The sequence below is a fragment of the Anomaloglossus baeobatrachus genome, chromosome 1 (genome assembly GCF_048569485.1).
Source record: "Anomaloglossus baeobatrachus isolate aAnoBae1 chromosome 1, aAnoBae1.hap1, whole genome shotgun sequence".
NCBI classification, from domain to species: Eukaryota; Metazoa; Chordata; class Amphibia; order Anura; family Aromobatidae; genus Anomaloglossus; species Anomaloglossus baeobatrachus.
Genome location: NC_134353.1, coordinates 278,498,330 through 278,524,762, shown reverse-complemented (window position 1 = coordinate 278,524,762; position 26,433 = coordinate 278,498,330).

The window sequence follows — 26,433 nt, the reverse complement described above, 5'->3', positions numbered from 1 at the left end:
GCCAGTTCTCATTCTTGAAGGTTGGCCCATGTAATGGATAAGGCTAGGGCCCCACTTTGTGTTTTTGCCTGCTTTTCAGGTGCTTTTTGGGTGCGTTTTGAGAAGCACCTTTTTTATGCCAAAATGCTTGCGTTTTCATTTTCCAGCCATTTCAATCGCATTTGTGTTTTTGCCGACCCCACTTTGCGTTTGTAAACGCATCTGCGAATTTGCATATTTTGTGGCAAAAACCAAGCGTTCAAAGAAGCAACATGTCAATTGTTTTTGCCATTTTGGGTGCATTTTGCCAACATTGAAGTCAATGAGAAGTTGCTAAAACCAAGATTCCTTCAAATTCCTGCGTTTTACCTGCTTTTTATGTGCAGAAAACATGCGTTTTGGACCACCAAAACGCATGCTTTTTGGACATTAAAATAATGATTTCATATGTCCCTTTACACACACACATAGTCCGACAATTAAATTTAAGAAAAATAATAATTTATTGCCATTTTTCCAATAAATAATATATTACCGCTATAATTTTAATAAATATTTCTATTTTCTTAATTATTTCTAAAATTCTATGTTTTCCTTTTTTTTCCTCTTTTTTCATTTTGTTTGACTGTTTAAACTTTATTTAGCAGTGTCTTGATGTTCAAAACGCATCTGTCAAAACGCAGGTGAAAAAGCATGCAAAAAGCGCTGAAAACGCATCTAAAACGCGGTAAATACGCATGCGTTTTCAGCGCTAAATTTCGGAAAAAGGCAACTTTGGTCAAATCAATTAAGCCCAAAATGTGCATTTAGAGCTGCAAGTAGGAGAACGAAAGTGGAGCCCTAGCCTAACACTGGACCTTGGTGTGTCCATATCTGCTGCAGTGCTAACAGAAAGGTCTCCTATGGTGAGCAGCTCTTTATGGTGGTAGACGTCTGCGTGGAGGCTCAAAGAGACAGCTCTGCACTGAGATTGCTCACTGTAGGGTGAAGGTTGTATAATGAGGTTTTTGATCTGCTGAGAGTCTTGTTCGAGTCCTCTGGCAATGTCATCTACATTGCCAGAGGATTTGAGCAAGCATGTGTAGCCTGCAGGGTGCCTGGTGATATCATCAGCAAAGATATTGGGGTTTGATGACTAGACCCAGTTAGGGGAGCAAAAGGTTCAGAGCTTCCGTGAGAATTTTAATTTCCCAGTACACAGATGACTAGAAGTCTGCAAAGGTGAGGTTGGTCTGTTGAGCAGGAAGCATGCAATGATGGCTCTGCAGCAGTTTAGCACCTGCCCCTTCTATGAAGTGGTCTATATGAATTTTGTCCACACTTTCATGAGTTCAACATCTAGTTCAGTGGAGAAAGCATCTTTGAGGTATAAAGCATAGTCATGTAGGGTCTCACCTGGCTGTGGTTTTCTGGCAAAGAATCTCATCCTGACCTCAGAGATAGATGTGAGATTAACCCCTTAATGACCGCGGGCGGTAAAATTACGTCCTAGGGGTCATAGTGTTAGGGTACCTTCACACTTCAGCGATGCAGCAGTGATCCGACCAGCGATCTGACCTGGTCAGGATCGCTGCTGCATCGCTACATGGTCGCTGGTGAGCTGTCAAACAGGCAGATCTCACCAGCGACCAGTGACCAGCCCCCAGCCAGCAGCGACGTGCAAGCGACGCTGCGCTTGCACGGAGCCGGCGTCTGGAAGCTGCGGACACTGGTAACTAAGGTAAACATTAAGTATGGTTACCCGATGTTTACATTAGTTACCAGCGCACACCGCTTAGCTTAGTGTGTGCAGGGACCAGGAGCCGGCACTGGCACTGGCAGCGTGAGAGCTGCGGAGGCTGGTAACGAAGGTAAATATCGGGTAACCACCTTGGTTACCCGATGTTTACATTGGTTACAGCTTACCGCAGGCTGTCAGACGCCGGCTCCTGCTCCCTGCACATTCAGGATTGTTGCTCTCTCGCTGTCACACACAGCGATGTGTGCTTATCAGCGGGAGAGCAACAATAAAAAAACGAACCAGGGCTGTGTGTAACGAGCAGCGATCTCACAGCAGGGGCCAGATCACTGCTCAGTGTCACACACAGCGAGATCGCTAATGAGGTCACAAAAACCGTGACTCAGCAGCGATCTCAGTAGCGATCTCGCTGTGTGTGAAGCACCCCTTAATCTCCCCCGGCTGCTGCTGGCAGCCAGGAGAGATCAGCGCACATCTCAGTTGATTTATACAGCTGACGTGTGCTTGCCAGGCATGAGCAGAATTGCGTTCTTCCCGATGTCTTTTAACCCCTTAAATGGCGCTGTCAATAAGTGACAGCGCCATTATAACCGCGATTGCGCTAAAACTTTACTTACAGGCCTATACTGGAAGTCACGTGACATGTCCACGTGGATCCGGTGGTTGTAATGGTAGCACAGGGTTATGTGATGACTCCTGTGCTCACATGACTAAGTCCTGTAAACAAACAGCCGAGTACTAGCTGTTACAAGAGATGATCATTTCTTCCGGTCTCAGCGATGCATCTCTGATCGAGAGAAATGAATGAGCGATAAGACTGCTGATCGGTATAGTCCCCTAGGGGACCTAGTAGAATAAAAAAGAAATTTAAAAAAAAGTTTTGAAAAAATTAAAAAAAATAAAAAAACCCCTAAAAGTTCAAATCTCCCCCCTTTTGCCCCATTGAAAATTAAAGGGTTGAAAAAAATAAAAAATATACACAAGTTTGGTATCGCCATGTTCAGAGACGCCCGATCTATCAAAATATAAAATCAATTAGTCTGATTAGTAAACAACGTATCGGCAAAAAAATTCCCAAAGCCAAAATTACATTTTTTATTTACCACATATTTTGAACAAAATGCAATAGCAGACGATCAAAAAGTAGCATGTGTGCAAAAATGATACCGTTAAAAACATCAGCTCGAGATGCAAAAAATAAGCTGTGACTGATCCTGAAAAATGAGAATGCTACGGGTCGTGGAAAATGGCGCAAAACGTATGGCACTTTTTTTGGACAAACTTATGATTTTTTTTTTACCCTTTAGATGAAAGTAAACTTATTCATCTTTGGTGTCTAAAAACTCACACCAACCTGAGGCATCACAGTGACTCATCAGTTTTACCATATAGTGTACAGTGTGAATAAAATATCTCAAAAACCATAGTGCAATCACACTTTTTTTGCATTTTTCCGCATTTGAAATTTGTTTGCCGTTTTCCAGTACACTATATGTTAAAACTCTTGTTTTCATTTAAAAGTACAGCTCATTTCACAAAAAACGAGCTCTCACATGACCATATTGACTGAAAAATAAAAAAGTTATATCTCTCGGAAGAAGAATGGCAAAAAAAAAGGAAAGGGCAAAAACGTCCGGTCGTGAAGGGGTTAAAAATATCCTTAAGTTTTCAAGGATTTGCTCAGAGATGTATAAAGAAACTTGTATGCAGAAGATCACATGCTCAACCTTATCTTTCTTGACTATGGAAAACTTCACTCCTTTATAGAGGTAATTGTATGGAGAATGATGTACCTTCAGTATGTATTGGATAGAGATTGTGGGAGAAGTGGTGCTTCCTCCCTCTCTCTTGACTATACTGTACAAAAATCTGGACTGGTTTTTAGCAGCTAACATGTACAGTGTTCCTTTTAGGACATGATCAGATATTAAAGTCAAACATCAGAATAATTTCTGTTTGAGGCTAAATACCTTGCCTAAGAACTGACATTGATATCTGATTTTGACATCTGAATCTAATATCTGACTTTGATATGTGACTTTCACATCTGATTTTCAGATCTGAGTTTGACATTTGACATATTATTTTGATATCTGACTGAAAGTTCTTCTGATAATTCTGATTTGGGGAGAAAGTCAGATATCAAAGTCAAATTTCATTTGAACTTTTTTAATGTTTTATTATTATTATTATTATTATTATTATCATCCTTTCAAACCAAAACTGTGTGACACTGATGCCTTACCATTAAGCTATAGGTTCCTTATTTATTTGAATACATATTTAGGTTGCAATATATATTAAACCATAATTTAGGTGTCAGAATCAAATATTGAAGTAAGATGTCAGACTCAAATGTCAAACTCAGTTTTTCATCCGAGATCAGAGTCAGTTGTCAAAGTCAGATGTCAAAGCCACATATACCTGGCCTTGGTATTTCCCATGTCATATCTTTAAACTTGTCAAAAAGTTGGATATTGACTATAAGGGCCACTTAATATGGTGGTTATGGTGGTCTCCTAAAAAGAGTCACCCCTTGGCTAGGCCCTTCCCGGAGGGATATCTGGCTGGTTTCTGTGTTGAGACTTTTAACAGAGGCTCCACGGACCTTTTTGATTTGCATATTTCCCAGGGGGCAATGTACCTAGGATTTCACTGTCTTGAGCACCCTCGCTGGCTGCTGGCAGTGTTTTCTCTGGCTGGTCTCGCCGAGATCAGTCATTGTTTTGTTTTGTTGGTCTATTAGGCATTGCTCCCACCCAGCCAGAATCCTACTCCACACTGATGAGGGGCAATACCCCGAAACAGCTGTCTGTGGATGGATACCTGGCCTTGGTATTTCCCTTGTCATATATTTAAACTTGTCAAAAAGTTGGATATTGACTATAAGGGCCACTTAATATGGTGGTTATGGTGGTCTCCTAAAAAGAGTCACCCCTTGGCTAGGCCCTTCCCGGAGGGATATCTGGCTGGTTTCTGTGTTGAGACTTTTAACAGAGGCTCCATGGACCTTTTTGATTTGCATAAAACCACATATAGTCAGATGTCAAAATCAAATATCAAAGTCAGATGTCAAAGCCACATATAGTCAGATGTCAAAATCAGATATCAAAGTCAGATGTCAAAGTCAGTTCTCAGACGGTATATTTAGAGGCAAATTAACATTATTCTGATGTTTGACTTTAATGTCTGATCATGTCCTATAATGGACACTGTACACAGGAAGTGTGTCAGCACTGAGGCGGGGGTTCCTCACGGCTGTTTCTATGGTAGCTTGTGGTGAGGATATTGATTACCTAACTTTCATACGCATATATCAACCAGTAAATGGCAGGAAAGCACAATGCAGAATGTGTATTTATCAATACTCACTGTTCGCATACAGACCACATAATACATTATATATTTCCTAACTGAAAATGCCCAAAGTAATTCTGGCACACTGGAACAGTGCTATTACCAAATGATAATTGTTCCACTCAGCAGTAGTAGAGTGGGTACCAGTTTACCACATGGGAATACCGGTAATCTGTTAAAAAAAAAATAGAATTAAGTTTTATTAGAAATCTCAAGCATTTTTCTCATGCTACAGTTCAGATACCAGCAACACAAACTTTGATATACAGGAAGGCTTTCTGATGATAAGATGCATACAGACAGAGGAGTGTCATTGTAACTGCAGACCACTGGCATCTTTTTTACATGTTTTTATATCCCCAGGGAAATTTTCCTACTGGCCATTGGCCATTGACAATTTTATTTGTTTTATTAGTCTCTATTGGTGATATTTTGTAGTTTGGTGTTCATGGTTGTGAACAATTGGGCAATATGTGCACCATGCTGTCATAATGTGCCCTGCCTACAGGAGATGAATGCTTATTTTTATAATATTCTTTTTAACTGTTTCTGAAATTGTTGGCTTCCCATAGTATTAAATATGAGTAAAAGGAATGGAGTACATTCACACACAGCAGATTTTTGGCTGAAATTCTTCAAATTGAAAATCAATTTAATTCCTCTGAATGGGATTGTTTCAGTAAGTTGATTTCTTCTAGTCCCATCCACTTGAATGGGATTTGCTGTTTGTTAATCTATCCTGAGGTGAACCTTTAATTGTGTCATGATGAGTAGTTATCTGGGATAATCAGTGATCACAATTAAAACTGGTGGCATTAGGGGCTACTAGATGTGCTTACTGGTCAGAAAAGGGGCTTACCAAAAATCTACCGGCAAGATTACTGTTAAGCTACCTGTGAAGTTTGGATATATTGTTCAGCTGGTCATTTATAGTAGATATCACACAACCTCCAGACAAACATGTTTATGTTAAAATCAACCAGTATTTTTTCTCTTCCATACACATTAGATGTTATCCAATCTCGCCAGGTTAAGCAGACTATAATACAATGGATGAAATAAGTATTGATCACTAGGGATGAGCGAGTATACTCGTTACTACCCAGTACTCGCCGAGTAGTATGGTATTCGGGCTACTGGTTACTCCGAGTATCCATGTGATTACTCGTTAGGAGTAGCAAGTAGGGATGGGCGATCCTGAACAATAAAGATAGATAAAGCACATTAAAATACATTATGATCATACTTACAGGTCCCGCGACACGTCCTGCAGACTATGCCTCCCGGCGCTTCTCCTTCTGCGTCCGTCCGATCACTGCTGTGCTGCCCGGTAACCAACACTGGACTACTGAAGGACCTTCAATAACGACATAGCCATGACCCAGTCACGTGTGAATGCTGTTTTACTTAATTGGCTACAAACTGGTCACATGACTATGACATCTCGAAGGTTCTGGCAATTGAACTTTGACAGTCACTATGCTAGTATCGCATCGGCATCACCCGGTACGGCTGCACACTCTCCTGACAGGAGCGGTCGGCGCTCATGTCCGGAGAGTGTCAGTCCATTCAGGGAGATGCTGATGCGAGACTGCACAAGTTACACGTAAGTGGAACTCCGGCCTCAGTGTCAGCCTGCATCTCACTCTGTATAGCCGCTGCTGTACAGAGTGATGTAGCAGAGTTGACATTGCTCACTGCTCTCTCTGCTTCTCGCATTGTTTAGACTGTCTGTACAGAGTGATGTAGCAGAGTTGACATTGTTCATTGCTCTCTCTGCTTCTCACGCTGTATAAACTGTACAGAGTGATGAAGCAGAAGTGACATTGCTGTACCTGTGGACTACGAATTTTTTATTATAAAGATGGAGTCTCTAAATTTTTTTTTGTTTTATTTCTAATAAAAAAAAATTCTCTGTGTTGTGTTTTTCTTGTACTGTTTACTAGAAATTCATGGTGGCCATGTCTAATTTGACGTGCCATCTGAGAATACAAAGCTGGTATTAACCCTTTATTACCCAGTGTGCCACCACCATCAGGGCTACTGGATAAGCCAGGTAAAGCGCCTGGAAATGGCGCTGAGAAAAAATGCACCATTTCCAGGGGAAGCTGCGGGCTGCAGAGAATCCCAGCCCCCAGCTGCCTGGCTTTACCTGATTGGTGATCTAATTACGGCCGGAGCCCACGCATTTTTTTTATTATTTTTTTTTAATAAAAAAAATTAATGGGCTTCCCTGTATTTTGATTGCCAGCCAAGGTAAAGCCAGGCCGATGGGGGTGGGGGTGACAGCCTGTAGCCGTCCGATTTATCTGCACTGAAATTCAAAAATACTGCGGAGCTTTACGTAATTTTTTTAAATTATTTCTTTTTATACAACTATATATTGTGTGTGAGTGTGTGTGTGTATGTGTGTGTATGTATATATATATATATACACAGCTCTAGCCAAAATTAAGAGACCACTGCAAAATTTTCAGTTTTTCTGATTTTTCTTTTTCTAGGTATATTTTTGAGTAAAATGTAAATTGCTCTTTTATTCTATAAACTAGTATTTTCAGAAAATATATACAAAATGTATTGCTTGGAAATTCGGAGACATTGTCAGTAGTTTATAGAATAAAAAAACAATTTACATTTCACTCAAAAATATAAAGAGAAAAATCAGAAAGACTGAAATTTTGCAGTGGTCTCTTAATTTTGGCCAGAGCCGTATATACTGTATATATAATGTGCACAATATATAGTTGTATAAAAATAAATAAATAATTTAACAAAATGACGTAACTTGCCACGGTATTTTTGATTCTCAACTCACATAAAGCAGACGGCTACGGGCTGCCACCCCTATCTGCTCGGCTTTATTTTGGCTGGCAATCAACATACAGGAAAGGCCATTTTTTTTTAGTTTTTATTTTTTTTTTTTAGCTATTTAAAAAAAATAATAAAAAAAAGTCTGTGGGCTTTGGCTGCATTTTTTATTGCTAACTAAGGGTAATCCAAGCAGCTACTGGCTGCTAACCCCCAGTGCTTGGTGTTACCTTCACTGGCATTGGAAAATCCAGGGAAGCCTTTTTTTTTTTAAGCTTTTTGCCAAAAAGCAGAAAAAAAAAACGTGGGCTTTGCCATATATTTTATGCTAGACAGGCACAGCAGGCAAGTTGTGGGCTGCCCCGAACCCCCAGCTGCCTATTTGTACCCGGCTGGGAACCAAATAGGCATGTTCCCGAGCATCTTGCCGGTAAACGGCGCTCGCTGAGTATACCAAGAGTACGGAGATGCTCGGGTGAGCACTAAGTACAGGCGAGCATGCTGACAGTACAAGACCTGAGATAACATCATAGTCATGTGACCAGTCTGCAGCCAATGAGATCATACAACATATACATGTGACTGGCCACATGCTATGACATCATGGAAGGTGCTTTATTTACCGTATGGCACAGCAATGAACGGACTCGGAAGCAGAAGTGGCAGTACAGAGGCTGCAGGACATGTTGCGGGACCTGTAAGTATAATGACAATGTTTATTATTAACTGTATTCTTTATTTTACAGCCCTCCCACGGCCTTTTAGTCAGCCCCCAGACAATTACTCGCATTTCCCATTGACTTGCATTGGACTCTCTACTCGTAACGAGTACCCGAGTACTCGTTATGAGTATAGCGAGTCCGAGTATTTGACTACTCGCTAATTGCTATTGATCACATGAATAATTTTCTAAGTAAATGTATTTCTAAAGGTGATGTTGACATGAATTTCCCACCAGGTGTTGGTAACATTTCACAGGTATTTCACAGGCTTGTCTAAATGTTATCCAAACTTTAAATGAGCTTGAATATGCTTTTAGTTCATCAATGGAGTCTTCTGTGGTGAACATGCATACAGGCCATGGAGTTTGAGTGCATTACGGTACTTATTGTTTTCTTTGAAACAATTGTACTTGCTAATTCCAGGTCTTCCTGTAGGTGGTTCTTGGCTCTTGGATAACTCTTTTGATAATTATTTTCACTCCTCCTTTCTGAAATCTTGCGCAGAACACCTGGTCATGGCCAGTTTATCGTGAAATTAAATCGTTTCCACTTCTGTATTATGGCCCCAATAGTGCTCACTGGAACGTTTAGTAATTTAGAAATTCTTCTGTAACCAATGACATCAGTATGTTTTGCAGCAATAAGGTTGCAAATGTCTTGAGATAGGTCACTAATTTTACCCATCATGAGAAATTTCTTGTGTGGCACCTTGGTATTAAGACACCTTTTTATAGACCATCGGTTGGATCAGCTGATATTATTTTTCACTAGGTGACATCATTGCTTTCTAATTACTGATAGAATTCAATTGGTGTCATGACTAGAGATAAGCAAACCTGAGGTTCTGAGATTGGTGTTCGTACCAAACACAGACTTTACAAAAAAACTGAGTTTGGGTTCAGAGTTCGGATGCTTAAAGTATGCAAACCACTAGTATGAGCCTTGCTATATTTGAGTATACTCGGCACTCAGCCCAGTGTGAGCCACTTGCAGTGTTTGAACGGCTCACACTAGGGTTCACAACAGTGTAATTGGATGTAGTGTGCATACAGAAACCACCATTTTTATCCAAGGGAAGATCACAATCCAACAGTGCACTGTACTTTCAAACAGTTTCATCATACTAACAAGCAGTTGATAAAATAGTTTTCTTTTACAACTATGAAAACGTCATCCACCCAACTCAAGTTTCACCTAGGTAAACTTTATCTTGGAAGTTAGGAGAATCACGTTTTTATGAATGTAATATGCTCACTCTTCGGTTATGGGTATATTGATTAAGCCAAACTAAAAAGGTCAAAATATTGAGACAGGACATCAGCTGTTACATTTTTATTTACAATAAAAGCAAAAATCAAAGGGGGAGACAAACAGGGCCAACCGGTTTGATGGTGATTCAGGAAATGAGCATACTGATAGAAATCTTAATACTTACATTTAGCTCTTTTATCTCAAGCCTTTAATGGAAACACAACCCTTGTATTTGAGTGTAATGTTCTAAAGAAAGTGGAAAACATGCTTTTAGGAGTGGATATGTGACTTTTGATGTTGACTCTCTCTATTCTTCCATCAGATACAAGTATGGTGTGGAGGCTGTTCAAAAATATTTGTTTATGACAACTATAGACCCTGAGCTTATCCAATTCCTCATAACTCTTTTGGAGTTCACCTTGAAATAGAGGGTCTTCTTGAAAACAAAGACGTTGTATCTACAGCTCCATGGAAATGCTATGGGGGTGGCTTTTGGACCCTCACATGCAAATCTTTGCCCTGGCCTGTGGGAGTGGTCAATTTTTTTTTTTACTAATCTTGTGTCCTGAATAGAAAAGACTTATTGTTGACTATTGTTTATTCACTTCTTGGCTATTTGGCAGGGGATGGAAGATGAATTAGGGCCCCTTCACATTGTGTTTTTACTTATGTTCAGTTGTCCCATCAGAGCTTCCATCCAAACACCCCCGCAAAACGGGTTTTGGACGCATGCGCCAACAGGGCCATTGATTATAATGGAGTAGACGGAGTCAGCGTGTGCTCTGGCTTGCACCATTTTCGCACATATACGCTTTCTGCAGTAGGACACCCAGACATAGTCTTCTACATCTGGGTGTCCTACTGCAGAAAGCGTATATGCCTGAAAATGGTGCAAAACAGAGCACACGCTGACTCCATCTGCTCCATTATAGTCAATGGCTCCATCGACGCATGCGTCCAAATCCCGTTTTGCAGGGGTTTTCAGGTGGAAGCTCCAGTGGGACCACTGAACGTAGGTAAAAACGATATGTGAATGCAGCTTTAGTTATAATTACACTATAACTAAATGATAATGCGAACATTAAACTCACTTATCATTAACGTCAATCAAGTATCGACTTAATAGATATTTTGCATTTTGGGGGAAGGATGGATTCTTCTATACAGAAATATTCAAGAAGGGTACAGAAGTCTACTCTTTATTGCAGGCTTCATCCTCACATCCCAGAAAATTGAAAAATGGTATCCAAGTAGGACATTTTATAAGAACATGATCTGTTTTAACAGCCACTTATATTATAAGCAAGCACAGGAATTGGCCACAAGATTTGTAGAAAGAAGTAAAGGCCCCGTCACACACAGAGATAAATCTTTGGCAGATCTGTGGTTGCAGTGAAATCATGGACATATTGTTCCATTTGTACACAGCCACAAACCTGGCACTGATTGTCCACAATTTCACTGCAACCACAGATCTGCCACAGATTTATCTCTGTGTGTGACAGGGCCTTTACTCTAGGTGAGTCATCAAGAAAGGATGGAGAAGGGCACTTGGTTCTAAGAGAAAGGACCATCAGAAACCCAATGTGAAGCCAGCAGATCCATTGGTAAGATTATTTCCACCTTTAATTAAAAGTGGAGTTATATGAGGGTAGCTCTACAAAAATTTTCACCTACATTAAAAAGTGGTGAGACTCTGTCCAAGTAAATGGACTGAAATATTTTCAAATCCCACATATCACTTGCAATACTAAGCGTGTAATATATTAAGTGATGTGCCTCTGTAAACTTATTTATGTCGGTTTAACTTCTATACAATTAAAAATCCACATAAGTGAACACACTCGGGAAATAAAAAATGCATTGTAAGTAACAGATATTTCACAATTGAAACCTATATCAGGACTAGAGATGAGCGAACCGGTCGCGGTTCGGCTCGAGGTCGGTTCGCCGAACGGAGCTCCCGTTCGAGTTTGGTTCGTCGAACGTTCGACGAATCGAACTCGAACTGCATAGGAAACAATGGCAGGCAATCACAAACACATAAAAACACCTAGAAAATACCCTCAAAGGTGTCCAAAAGGTGACAAACAACTCACAACACAACACAAACACATGGGAAAGTGACAAGGACATATACTCATGCAAAAAGAAAAGAGGTGGACAAGGAAAAAGAGGACGAGACACAGATATAGGCATGGCATGCCCTTCTAAAATCATGTAAAACACTGCAAGGTGACTCCAAGCGGAGTCTCCCTTTTTTCCAAAAATTGGGCCACACACACACCCACCCCTTCAGTGGCAGCACTTGTGCCCCAGTTGTACACTTCACAGCTAGATTTGCATCAAGCACATTCAAAAATACGCTATTCTTAACCGTCCCCAGGATGACACCGGGGTAGGTAGCAAAGTCTTTCCTGAACCATGACTTGTTCATCTTGGCTTCTTTTAAAAACAATGTAAGCAAGGGTTACTCCAAGCGGAGTCTCCCTTTTTTCCAAAAATTGGGCCACACACACACCCACCCATTCAGTGGCAGCACTTGTGCCCTAGTTGTACACTTCACAGCTAGACTTGCATCAAGCACATTCAAAAATACCCCATACTTAACCATCCCCAGGATGACACCGGGGTAGGTAGCAAAGTCTTTCCTGATCCCAGCTCTGTTCATCTTGGCTTCTTTTAAAAACAATGTAAGCAAGGGTTACTCCAAGCGGAGTCTCCCTTTTTTTCCAAAAATTGTGCCCCACACACACCCACCCATTCAGTGGCAGCACTAGTGCCCTAGTTGTACACTTCACAGCTAGATTTGCATCAAGCACATTCAAAAATACGCTATTCTTAACCGTCCCCAGGATGACACCGGGGTAGGTAGCAAAGTCTTTCCTGAACCATGACTTGTTCATCTTGGCTTCTTTTAAAAACAATGTAAGCAAGGGTTACTCTAAGCGGAGTCTCCCTTTTTTCCAAAAATTGTGCCCCACACACACCCACCCATTCAGTGGCAGCACTTGTGCCCTAGTTGTACACTTCACAGCTAGACTTGCATCAAGCACATTCAAAAATACCCCATACTTAACCGTCCCCAGGATGACACCGGGGTAGGTAGCAAAGTCTTTCCTGATCCCAGCTCTGTTCATCTTGGCTTCTTTTAAAAACAATGTAAGCAAGGGTTACTCCAAGCGGAGTCTCCCTTTATTCCAAAAATTGTGCCCCACACAGACCCACCCATTCAGTGGCAGCACTTGTGGCCTAGTTGTACACTTCATAGCTAGATTTGCATCAAGCACATTCAAAAATACGCTATTCTTAACCGTCCCCAGGATGACACCGGGGTAGGTAGCAAAGTCTTTCCTGAACCATGACTTGTTCATCTTGGCTTCTTTTAAAAACAATGTAAGCAAGGGTTACTCCAAGCGGAGTCTCCCTTTTTTCCAAAAATTGTGCCCCACACACACCCACCCATTCAGTGGCAGCACTTGTGCCCTAGTTGTACACTTCACAGCTAGACTTGCATCAAGCACATTCAAAAATACCCCATACTTAACCGTCCCCAGGATGACACCGGGGTAGGTAGCAAAGTCTTTCCTGATCCCAGCTCTGTTCATCTTGGCTTCTTTTAAAAACAATGTAAGCAAGGGTTACTCCAAGCGGAGTCTCCCTTTATTCCAAAAATTGTGCCCCACACAGACCCACCCATTCAGTGGCAGCACTTGTGGCCTAGTTGTACACTTCATAGCTAGATTTGCATCAAGCACATTCAAAAATACGCTATTCTTAACCGTCCCCAGGATGACACCGGGGTAGGTAGCAAAGTCTTTCCTGAACCATGACTTGTTCATCTTGGCTTCTTTTAAAAACAATGTAAGCAAGGGTTACTCCAAGCGGAGTCTCCCTTTTTTCCAAAAATTGTGCCCCACACACACCCACCCATACAGTGGCAGCACTTGTGCCCTAGTTGTACACTTCACAGCTAAATTTGCATCAAGCACATTCCAAATCCACAAGCATTTACTCTCCCCAGGATGACACAGGGGTAGTAAATTCCTGGTGGATCCATGATTTGTTCATTTTGATGAACGTTAGTCTGTCCACATTGTCACTGGACAGACGCGTGCGCTTATCTGTCAGCACACACCCAGCAGCACTGAAGACACGTTCAGAGACAACGCTGGCAGCTGGACACGACAAAATATCCAAGGCGTAACTGGAGAGCTCTGGCCATTTTTCTAGATTTGAAGCCCAAAATGAGCAAGGCTCCATTTGCAAAGTCATGGCATCGATGTTCATTTAGAGATACTCCTGTATCATCCTCTCCAGCCGTTGACTATGTGTCAGACTTGTTGTCTCTGGTGGCCTTGCAAAGGAGGGTCTAAAAAAATTATGAAAAGATTCCATAAAATTGCTGTTACCAGCACCAGATACAGTCCTACTTGTACGGGTAGACTGTTGAAGATGACGAGACCGTCCCATGCTTGTCAAGTTACAACTGGGAGAATCACTCCCTGCACCTGCACGGTTGTTTGGTGGAAAAGCCGAGCTAAGATCGAGTAACTGCTTCTGCTGATACTCCTGCATACGTGTGTCCCTTTCTATGGCTGGAATTATGTCACAAAATTTGGACTTGTACCGGGGATCCAATAGTGTGGCAATCCAGTAGTCATCATCACTTCTAATTTTGACAATACGAGGGTCATGTTGGAGGTAGTGCAACAAAAAGGCACTCATGTGTCTTGCGCAGCCATGCGGACCAAGTCCACGCTGTGTTTGTGGCATAGAGGTGCTACCCATTCTTTCTTCCTCTGACATCTCCCCCCAACCTCTTTCAACTGAAATTTGACCACATCTGAGGGACAGAGATCTGGCTGCTGTGTGTAGACGGTGTTGAGTAGGGTGTCCCTGGAAAAATGCAGGTTTGTGAGGAAAGTGCAGGCGGAGACATGATGTTGCCTTCATCCAACGTTGGTGCTATCGATGTCTGAGAGAGATGTACACACTCACTTGTTTCCCCTTCCAAACCAACTGACGACCTACCAAGCAAACTGCCTGTTGCGGTTACAGTGGTGGAAGTTGTGCGTGGAAAACCAGGTGTGCCAGCTGTCCCCACAGTCCTAGAAGATGAAGAGCGCGCGGATGCACTGGAAGGGGCAGGCCGTGGATGGTTCGCTCCGCTAGGCCGCATTGCAGCACGGTGAGCTTCCCACCGGGACCTATGATATTTATTCATGTGACAATTCATGGAAGAAGTTGTCAAACTGCTGAGGTTTTGACCTCTACTAACAGAATCACGACAAATTTTACACATCACATAATTTGGGCGATCTTTTGCTATGTCAAAAAAGGACCAGGCTAGGCAAGGCTTAGAGGGCATGCGACCTGCTGAGCCCCCCCGACTAGTGCTCAGAGGCAGAGTGGTGGCTGATGATGCAGTTGTAGACGTGCTACCAGTGCTCCGACTCTGTCCAGGAAGGCGCAAGGTAACTTCGTCGTCGGTTGCATCCTCCTCCACCGCCTCTGTTGACCTCCTCGAGTGCCTGACTGGGGGTTGACAGTAGGTGGGATCTAGAACTTCATCATCAATTGTTGTGTTTGCACTCCCCTCCCCCTCAGACCGAGCCTCTTCTTGCCCTGACCGAATATTTAAGTTGTCATCCCAATCTGGTATCTGTGTCTCATCGTCATCAGTATGTTCCTCATTGTCTATAACCACAGGTAATACAGTTTGTGACAAAGGGTCAACATTATGCTCAGAAACTTGGTCCTCACGGCCTGAATCAGAGTCACAAAGGTTCTGAGCATCACTGCAGACCATTTCCTGGTCTGTACTTACTGTAGCTTGGGAGCAGACTTCTGATTCACAGGCTATAGTGTGACTGAACAGCTCTGCAGACTCAGCCATCTCAGTTCCACCATACTGTGCAGGGCTGATGGAGACTTCAGAGCTGGGAGAAATCAAGTTTGATTGGGATGACAACTCAGAGGACTGGTGTTTTTTGGATGCGGTACTTGAAGTGGCTGAGAGGGCACTTATTGGACCACTTGAGATCCATTCAAGCATTTTCCTTTTTTGGCCATCATCTACCTTTGTTCCAGTTGTTCGTGTCCGTAAAAAAGGGAGCACATCGGATTTTCCACGGTAAGTAGTAGACATTTTACTTTTGCTGGTAGATGGTCTATCTTCAGCAGATGATAATGGAGCTTTGCCACCTTCCCCACGGACAAACCCTTTTTTTCCTTTTCCACCACGCCTCTTCCCCTTTCCACCAGCATCTGTCATTTTGCCACTCATGTTGATTGCGACAAGATTGTGCACTGAAAATGTGGTAGTAAAAATTGAGAGGTGGTGTAGATTGCAGCGGTGGTCTAGCTTTATTAACAGCAGAATAATAAAGAATAAATATCCCTGACAATGCAACTACGGCCCTTAAACTGGCAGCATAAATTGCTAGTATAATGGCTTAGTTATAATGAGTTTGAGTGTGCAATGCAGGCAGACGTGCTGCAAATATCTGTGCACTACTGGGACTATACAGAAGTCCAACAGCCACGTTTAGGATGCCACTAGGTTCACTCAGTGTTTGCTAGTATAATGGCTTAGTTATAATGAGTTGGAGTGTGCAATGCAGGCAGACATGCTGCAAATATCTGTGCACTACTGAGACTAAACAGAAGTCCAATAGCCACGTTTAGGATGCCACTAAGTTCACTCAGTGTTTGCTAGTATAATGGCTTAGTAACAATGAGTTGGAGTGTGCAAAGGGCAGGAGGGTACAGTGGCAGGGTTGTGGGTCTCTGGGTAGAGGAAAGGAAGCCTGCCTTTCTATCCCTCCTAATGGGGAAATGCAGCGAGGAAATCCCTGACCTTAGCTACACAGACGCTGTCATCTTCTGTAGCTGTTAAACTCTGTTTTCAGGACCTGTCACCTATGGCTCTGACCCTGCCGGTATGAGCCCTTAAAAGGACTGATAGAAAGTGCTATCCCTAAGCTGTCCAGCGCTGTGTATAGAGTGTAATACAGCTGTATCGGTGATAGGAGCTGCGCCAGTGATGTCTGACACCAAGGACGCAGAAGGCAGATAATGGCGTGCTGGAGGAAAATGTCCGTTTTTATAATGCAGGGACATGTGACATGGACATCCTATCACACATGCCGTTGCTTCTCTGGCTAAAAGTCCACTTAGCTGTGTGTGTGTCTGGGATTGGCTGACATGCTGGTCCTCCCCACTACACGCGCACGCTTAGGGAAGGAAGACAAGGAAAAAAAAAAAAATGGCGATCGCCATTATACATACAGCAGTGATCTGAATGCACTGTTCCCGCACACTATACACTGAAATTTCATAATAGTGTGAGTCACAGAGTGACTTACACTATTACAGCGGAAAGCCAGCTAGGAATTAGCTGTTTTTTTTTGCTGCTAGAACCGTTCTCGAACGTATCTAGAACTATCGAGCTTTTGCAAAAAAGCTCGAGTTCTAGTTCGATCTAGAACAGCCCCCAAAATCACTCGAGCCGCGAACTGGAGAACCACGAACCACGAACCGCACTCAACTCTAATCAGGACATGTTAAATTCACTCATGGATCTGATGTTGGCCTTTTGAAGGTTATTGGTATTAACCATGTTCTTCTAGAAAAAAATGGAGGGAATTGGAGAAAGACTCTAGCACAGTTGAAAGTCGAATGGATCATGAGGGTAAATCTTGTTTGGCACAAAGGAGTAAATGAGGTCCTGAGTTTTGCCCCTTTACTTTACAACTTTTAGGGTGCTGTTGTTTTTTGTTGTTTTTTATTTTTTTATTCTGCACGTTACATTTTAGGTGTATAAAAAGACTAAATTCAATCAACGTCTGATCTTATAAGACTTTTACAACAAAATCAAAATAGGACTGGGGATGTTTATATCTTCTTTTGCATTGATTTTAGATGTGTGCAAACTATATTTACTGTCTATTCAAAATATGCCTACCATGCCCGGACATATTTTATGCCTTATTTAAGTATATTTTCATATATAGCAGGTGAAAAAAGTATTGAACAAGTCACCAATTTTCTAAGTAAATATATTTCTAACGGTGCTATTGACATATTTGTGACCAGATGTCGGGAACAACCCATCCAATTCACAAAGGCAAAGAAATCAAACCATAGATGTCCAAAAATTAAGTTATGTATAATAATGAGAAATGGCACAGGAAAAAGTATTGAACACACTTACAGAAATGTATTTAATTCTTCGCACAAAATCCTTTGTGAGTGTTCATAGCTTCAAGATGCCTCCTGTATGGAGAAACTAGCTGCATGTATTGCTCAGGTGTGATTTTGGCACATTCTTCAACACAAACACTCTTCAATTCCTGAAGTTTCCGTGGGCTCCTTCTATAAACTCTGAGCTTTAGTTTTTACTATTTTTTATTGGATTCAGGTAACTTAATCTTATGCCAAAGCGTACAGATGCTCAGTGTGCAACACAACACAAGGGTGACAATGGGGATGTTATAGAAGGAAGACTGGTGATAGGGAGAGGGGAGAAGGGACACCTCCTGCCACTTACTTGAGTCTGTACCTTAAGCTCCCTAATGTTCCTATAAGGGTCATTCCCACCATCCCCATCAGATGCCTAAGCCCTCGCTTGTCCAGAATTCACCCTGGCTAGTGAAAAGGCTGGCAAGAGCACAAGTTAAACCACTACAATCAGGGCCGGCTCCAGGTTTTTGTGGGCCCTGGGCGGAAGAGTCCCAGTGGGCCCCATAAACACGCAGACACACACACATACACAGATACATACACGTATATATACATATTTAAAGACAAACTCACAAAAATACATATAAACAGACAAATCTATACAGTCATATACACTGACATACATAGATACACATCATACATGCATACAGACACACACAGCTCTGCTGCATACATACATACAGAGACACACACTGCTATGCTGCATACATACATATAGACAGACACACACATACTGCTCTGCTACATACATACATACAGACACACACATACTGCTCTGCATGCATACATACATATAGACAGACACACACATACTGCTCTGCTACATACATACATACAGACACACACATACTGCTCTGCATGCATACATACATATAGACAGACACACACACACTGCTCTGCTACATACATACATACATACATGCAGACACACACATACTGCTCTGCTGCATGCATACATACATACAGACACACACACACTGCTCTGCTGCAGACATACATATAGACAGACACACACACACACACACTGCTCTGCTGCATACATACATACAGACAGACACACATATACTGCTCTGCTGCATCCATACATACATACAGACACACACATACTGCTCTGCTGCATACATACATATAGACAGACACACACATACTGCTCTGCATGCATACATACATACATACATACAGACAGACACGCATACTGCTCTGCTGCATACATACATGCATACATACAGACAGACACGCATACTGCTCTGCATGCATACATACAGACACGCATACTGCTCTGCTGCATACATACATGCATACATACAGACAGACACGTATACTACTGCTCTGCTGCATATATACATACATACATACAGACACGCATACTGCTCTGCTGCATACATACAGACACGCAATCTGCTCTGCTGCATACATACATGCATACATACACGCATACTGCTTAGCATGCATACATACAGACACGCATACTGCTCTGCTGCATACATACAGACACGCATACTGCTCTGCTGCATATATACATATAGACATGCATACTGCTCTGCTGCATATATACATACATACATATAGACACGCATACTGCTCTGCTGCATATATACATACATACATACATACAGACACGCATACTACTCTGCTGCATATATACATACATACATACAGACACGTATACTGCTCTGCTGCATGCATACATACATACAAACACACACCTTGCTCTGCGGGGCCCACACACGCGGCTCCGGGGCCCACACAAGCGGCTCTGTGGGGCCCACACACGCACGGGGGGACAGGGAGGGGTGGGGAGGGAGTGATGTCCCACATACTGATCAGGTTACAGTGCAGATGGGGCCCACACAGCGCTGGAGGGAAGCAATGTGCTGGGGGTCGCTGGCTGGCACTGTAACTCCTTCATCTGTGCGACTGAGCAGGACGCCGGGCGGTAGCTCTGCCCGCAGATGATGCTGCTCAATGCAGGAGAATACAGTGAACGCTGTGGTCTGCGGGCCTTAAAGGGCTGGCAGCCATAGTTTCCAGTGCCAAGGACTGCGGTCCCCAGAACTCGGCCCGGGGGCAGCAGAACTGACGAGGCCGAGTGGGCCCCCCCAGCTCTCCAGGGCCCCGGCATTTGCCCGGGTATGCCGCGTGCTGACGCCGGCCCTGACTACAATAATACAACACAAGATAAGAGAGACAGACAAAGGAAAAAAGACACAAAAAAGGAAAACACTCCAAGTTTCTCCAATGTAACAAAACACTACCACTGCAATAGTTATGACTCCAGCTTCTTCCAGAGACTCCGCTTAAAAATGAGATTCTATAACCGGCTTCAGATGGTAAGACACGTGACTTTTTATAGCCTAAAGCGGGCTTTACACGCTGCGACGTCGCCCGAGCGATCTCATTGGGGTCACGGAATTTGTGACGCTCATCTGGTCGCTTTAGCGATGTCTTTGCATGTGACACCTATGAGCGATTTTGAATCATTGCAAAAATGGTCAAAATCGCTCATCGGTGACATGGGGGTCCATTCTCAAAAATCGCTGCTGATCGGTGTACGAAGTAGTTCGTCGCTTCTGCGGCAGCACACATCGCTATGTGTGACACCGCAGGAACAAGGAACCTCACCTTACCTGCGGCCGCCGGCAATGAGGAAGGAAGGAGGTGGGCGGGATGTTACGTCCTGCTCATCTCCGCCCCTCCGCTTCTATTGGGTGGCGGTTCAGTGACGCTGCTGTGACGTCGCTGTGACGCTGAACGAACCGCCCCCTTAGAAAGGAGGCGGTTTGCCAGTCACAGCGACGTCGGTAGGCAGGTAAGTAGTGTGACGGATCTGCGCGATGTTGTGCGCCACGGGCAGCGATTTGCCCGTGTCGCACAACTGATGGGGGCGGGTACGCACGCTAGCGATATCGGTCATGATATCGCAGCGTGTAAAGCGGCCTTAAGGGAGGGGTCATAAAAAAAGCTGAAAGAAGTACATAAGACAGCCAGATAGAAAAATGTCCTTAACCCCTTCAGCACTAAAAGAAAATAGATTTCACTAAAATGCAATACGAGTATTTCACAGGCTTGTCTAAATGTTGTTGCGCAAACTTTAAACCCACTTGAACATACATTTTGTTCAGCAATGGAGTCTTGCATGGTGAGCGTGCATACATATGATGGAGGTTGGTTAATTACCTTTACAGTATTTTTTTTAAAACAATTGTACCTGCTGATTCCATGTCTTCCTGTAGATCTCCTTAGGTGGTGTTGGCTCTTAACAAGTCTTATGATAATTTCAGACTCCTCTGTCAGAAATCTTGCATGTAATCATGGCCGGTTTATGGTGAACCTATATTTTTCCATTTTCGGATTATGTCCACTGGTACCTTCAGTAGTTTAGAAATTTCTTCTGTAATGTCATCAGTATGTTTTGCAAAAATAACGTTGCAAAGGTCTGGAATCACCTCACTGATTTTACCCATCATGAGATGTTTCTTGTGGGACCCCTTAATATGATATTAATAATATTTATTCATTTTTATAGCACTATTAATTCCATAGCGCTTTACATACATAAGCAACACTGTCCCCATTGGGGATCACAATCTAAGGTCCCTATCTGTTTGTCTTTGTAGTGTGGGAGTAAACTGGAGGAACCCCACGCAAACACAGGGAGAACATGCAAACTCCTTGCAGATGGTGTCCTTAGTGGGATTTTAACCCAGGACTCCAGCGCTGCAAGACTGCAGTGCTAACCACTGAGTCACCGTGCTGCATATGACATAGTAATGACATCTTTTTATAGGCCATCAGTTGAACCAGCTGATATTATTTTTCACTAAGTGGTAGTATTGCTTTCTATTTACTGATAGATTTAAGCTGCTGTTATGACTTTCCATGTCTTTTGCACCTCTCTTTCTTCATGTATTCAATAATTTTTCCCTGTGTCATTTCTCATTATTACACATCCCTAAATTTATGGACATCTTTGGTTTTAGTTCTTTGCTTGTTTGGATTGGATGGTGAGAAATTCATGTCAATAGCACCTTTAGAATTATATTTACTTAAAAAAATTGATGACGTCTTCAATACTTGGTATGCATGTACACTACAGTTCAAAAGTTCAGGGTCATTTATATATTTTCTTATTTTTGAAAGATAAACACATTTTTTTCAATGACGCTAACATTAAATTAAACAGAAATAGACTCTATACATTGCTAATGTGGTAAATGGCTACTCTAGCTCCAAATGTCTGGTTTTCAATGCAATATCTACATTGGTGTATAGAGGCCCATTTCCAACAACCACCACTCCAGTGTTCTAATGGTACATTGTGTTTGCTAACTGTGTTAAAAGGCTAATGGATGTTTAGAAATCTCTTGAAAACCCTTGTGCAAGTATGTTAGCACAGCTGAAAACAGTTTTGCTGATTAGAGAAGCTATAAAACTGACCTTCTTTTGAGCTAGTTGAGAATCTGGAGCATTATATTTGTTGGTTCCATTAAACTCTCAAAATGGCCAAAAAAGAGAACTTTCATGTGAAACTTGACAGTCTATTCTTGTTCTTAGAAATGAAAGATATTCAATGTGAGAAATTGCTAAGAAACTGAAGATTTCCTACAACTGTGTGTTCTACTCCCTTCAGAGGAAAGCACAAACAGGCTCTAACCAGAGTAGAAAGAGTAGTGGGAAGCCCCGCTGTACAACAAGACAAGTACATTAGAGTCTCTAGTTTGAGAAATCAACACCTCACAGGTCCTCAACTGGCAGCTTTATTAAATAGTACCTGCAAAACGCCAATGTCAATGTCTAAAGTGAAGAGGCGACTCCGGGATGCTGGCCTTCAGGACAGAGTGGCAAAGAAAAAGCCATATCTGAGACTGGCTAATAAAAGGAAAAGATTAATATGGGCAAAAGAACACAGACATTGGACAGAGGAAGATTGGAAAAAAGTGTTATGGACAGACGAATCGAAGTTTGAGGTGTTTGGATCACACATAAGGACATTTGTGAGATGCAGAATAACTGAAAAGATAATGGAAGAGTGCCGACGCCATCTGTCAAGCATGGTGGAGGTAATGTGATGGTCTGGGGTTGCTTTGGTGCTGGTAAATTGGGAGATTTGTACAATTCAAAAGGGATTTTGAATAAGGAAGGCTATTATTCCGTTTTGCAACATCATGCCATACAATGTGGACAGCACTTGATTGGAGCCAATTTCATCCTACAACAGGACAATGACCCAAAGCACAACTCCAAATTATGCATGAACTATTTAGGGAAGAAGCAGGCAGCTGGTATTCTATCTGTAATGAAGTGGCCAACCCAGTCACCAGATCTCAACCCTATTGAGCTGTTGTGGAAGCAGAGTGACCGTATGGTACGCAGAAAGTGCCCATCAAGCCAATCCAACTTGTGGGAGGGGCTTCTGGAAGCATGTGGTGAAATATATCCAGATTATCTCAGCAAATTAACAGCTAGAATGCCCAAGTTCTGCAAATCTGGAATTCCTTGTCAAAAACAAAGTTTGAAGGAGAAAATTATTATTTTAAGTAAAAATCATTATTTCTAACCTAGTTAATGTCTGGACTATATTTTCTATTCATTATGCAACTCATTTGATAAATAAAAGTATGATTTTTCATGGAAAAGACAAAATTGTGTACGTGATCCCAAACGTTTGGACTGTAGTGTATGTTTTGTTGTGAGTATGTGTGTGTAGATGTACTTGACTATTATACCTTATTTTTGGTTTATTATTTAATGTTATTATTCACTTTATGTTATTTTTCCCATTTACTGTTACCATTTATTATTCATCAATTCCCTAATTTACTAATTGTTATAAATACAGTTTTAATAATCACCGTCATTGTCATTTTTGCTATAAAGTACACATTTTGCACTGCTTTTAGTTTGCTTGACCCTTACTAATGTGCAATTGTTTATATTTTAATCTGTTTTCAACTGGGATTACATACATTTCATTTTTACTTCGCTTTTTTCTCCTTTCTTCGTTTTCTTCACTCCACATTCACAATTATTTTTTTGTATGTATCTACTTTTTATGATTCATAATTCTTTTTTGGGGTTTATATTTATTTTTTATTCTTTTTTTCATTATTATATTATATATAATTGTTAACTTATTTACGAGCTTGCATACAAAAACACTGCTTTCAAAACTTCACATCTACACTCCTCTTTCATGAAGTTGCTATGAAGCCAAACCAGATTTCATAGTAACTTTAATGAATTTTTGGGCTCTTTTGCCTCTATTAATTTTTGGGGTTTATTTGCTGTTGGTAGAACATGTTCTTGTTGCCTGTTTAATTAGTTTCTGGGTGATGAGCTCTTTCTCTATTCGTCCACTGTCAGTTTAATTACCAGCAGTTAGCGATATTCAATATTGTATTTTTTTATGCTTGAGGAAAAATGCTTTAGGAAAGAAGTAGCAAGAAAAAAAACCTTTTATTCCCTGTTTTGAGAGTTCACCGACAGAAGAACAATCAACCTACAGGAAAAACGGTTTAGGTAAATCTGGTCAATGGAGAAGTGAGGTGGAAAACAAAGCTCTTTTTGTAACTCTTGAAAGGTTTCTTCAGCTTGAGGATTCCAGTTTTTGGAGCTGACACCTTTCGTAGAGTTGAAATCGGAGACACCAGAAAAGTAAAAGTGGGAATAAACTGACCATAGTTAGCAAACCTCAACAAGTATTGGTGGCCTCAAGAAATCACAATTTGATTGCAGTAGAGAGTTTTTTTTGATCCAGCTGCCAAAATGGTCGTAGATCACGTATCCAAGATTGGAAAGTAGAGTCTTTTCAAAGAAACACTTTTTCAACTTAACATAAATGTGTTTCTCTTTGAGCCACTATACAACAGAAGTCAAGAGGAAACACTAAAATATCATCAAGATACTCCACTACACAAGCATAAAGGACATCTTGAAAAATGTCAATGGTAAATTCTTGAAATGGGACTGGACCATGACTAATACCAAACTTCATTACCAAATACTCAAATGCCATTCAGAGGTCCAATTGTGGGAAAACGTTTGTTGTTCTTATCCTGTCACAGTTTAGGGGATGTTGGTAATTATTTTTGACAGAGATTTTATTTAATCTTCAGTAATTGATACAGAGGTGCATGGATGACAAAGAAGAATCCAGCTCCCACTGGAGGCAAGGTCTTGCAGATAGACAAAAATGGCCTCAATCTCAGGAAGTGATAATGGGTATAGGAAGTAGATCAACTGTCCAATCATATACAAGGAAAAAGTCCTTGCGTGCTGTTTGCCTAAAAAGTATGTAAAGTCAATTCAGACAAATCTTGTACCTTAGGCCAAAGCAGCATAAGTGGATGAATAACTTGTAGAGTACGCTAGTGAGGCACTAAGAGGCACTACCACGCTACTTTCTTTGTCAGTTTTAAGTTCACCTTTTCTTACTTGTTTTTACTACATTATGTATTAAAATGAATGTGTCACCAGGAAACGTAGGAAAAGAGACCCTAATTCCAACGATTTATCACTTACCTCACAAGGACTCAATGCAAGTCTATGAGAGCAAGAACGAGGCTCTCATGGAGTGGTATTGAGTTGTGACCTCCGGCGTAGTCTATGAATCAATATAGTTGCCGGCAGGTCGCAAATCACAGGAGACTGACCGGAGCACTGTTGTAAACAGATGAACATGCCGTAAGGTGAGTATAGGAAACAGTGAGGGGACTTACATTTAAATCACCACTCCAAGGATTAACTAGAAAAAAAAAGCTTGAGTACTACTTTAGTGTACAAGGACTGTTCATCAATTAAAGTGTATCCATGAGTTCAGATCGTAGTTGTCAATTCTGAATTCTACATTTGACAGCACAAACAGGTTTGCATTAGAAATAACTATAAATCCGTATTCAAATAAGTACCGTATTTTTCGCTTTATAAGACGCACTTTTGTTCCCCCAAATTTTGGGGGAAAGTAGGGGGTGCAGCCGAATATACGGGGGGGGGTGGGTATATATATATGTATATATACACACTGCAGGGTCCAGGGGAGGTGGGGGCGCTGCTGGGGGCAGGTGAACGCTGCGGCGGCAGCGTTTGATCTCCTGCTCCCGCTCATATAATATGCACAGCCGCTGTCCATCTCCGATGGTGCTGAAATCGCACCGCAGTGACAGGCTGGGGGAGCGGTGCATATTATATATCTCTGCGCCCCCCCTGTGATCGCACATGCCCCCCCCTGTGTTAGATATGGCCCCCAGGCTGCTACTCATTCTAAAATAAAAAAGCTTTAGGCTACTTTCACACATCCGGTTTGAGCAGTGCGGCTCAATCCGGCTGTGCAAG